General features: G+C 56.2%; 1 protein-coding gene across 1 annotated transcript in view; it reads left to right on the top strand.

Moving 5' to 3' along the window:
• Positions 1-933, top strand: part of LOC106899071 (DNA-directed RNA polymerase II subunit RPB1) — a gene marked incomplete at its 5' end in the record, with an annotated part of 41,487 nt that overhangs the window by 22,307 nt on the left and 18,247 nt on the right. The gene's annotated exons all lie outside the window — the stretch shown is intronic.

Here is a 933-nt window from a genome sequence, read left to right as displayed (position 1 = left end):
GGACTCTGTGGGGCAGATATGGGGCTGTGGGGGGCGGATGTGGGGGTTTGGGGGGAGATCTGGGGGTCTTGGAGGGCTCTGGGGGCAGATATGGGGCTGTGGGGGTCAGATATGTGGGTCTGGGGGGCAGATGTGGGGCAGTTTTGACTCCAGATCTGGGATCTTCTTGAAGCCACATCTCAGGAGGCTTCATGTCCACCTCAGGGACGCTTTTGGGGATCTCCTTGACCCCCAACTGCCCCCCAGCTGCCCCCCAAGTGTCCCTTGAGACCCGGTGGGCCCACAATTGAGGTTCTAGGTCCAGATTTGGAATCAATTTTGAGTCCAGATCTGGGATCTTCTTGAAGCCACATCTCAGGAGGCTTCGTGTCCACCTCAGGGACACCTTTGGGGACCTCCTTGACCCACAACTGCCCCCCAAGTGTCCCCTGAGACCTGGTAGGCCCAGAATTGATGTTCTAGACCCAGATTTGGAATCAATTTTGAGTCCAGATCTGGGATCTTCTTGAAGCCGCATCTCAGGAGGCTTCGTGTCCACCTCTAGAACAATTTTGGGACCCCCCTGACCTACAAGTGCCCCCCAAGTGCCCCCCTAGTGTCCCTTGAGACCGGGTGGGCCCAGAATTGATGTTCTAGACCCAGATTTGGAGTCAATTTTGAGTCTAGATCTGAGATCTTCTTGAAGCCACATCTCAGGAGGCTTCATGTCCACCTCGGGGACGCTTTTGGGGATCTCCTTGACCCCCAACTGCCCCCCAGCTGCCCCCCAAGTGTCCCTTGAGACCCGGTGGGCCCACAATTGAGGTTCTAGGTCCAGATTTGGAATCAATTTTGAGTCCAGATCTGGGATCTTCTTGAAGCCACATCTCAGGAGGCTTCGTGTCCACCTCAGGGACACCTTTGGGGACCTCCTTGACCTACAAGTGCCCCCCA

Source organism: Calidris pugnax, unplaced genomic scaffold (assembly GCF_001431845.1).
Source record: "Calidris pugnax isolate Ruff unplaced genomic scaffold, ASM143184v1 scaffold585, whole genome shotgun sequence".
NCBI lineage: Eukaryota > Metazoa > Chordata > Aves > Charadriiformes > Scolopacidae > Calidris > Calidris pugnax.
Note: the sequence above shows the minus strand (reverse complement) of the source record. Positions and strands in the feature narration are given on the sequence as shown.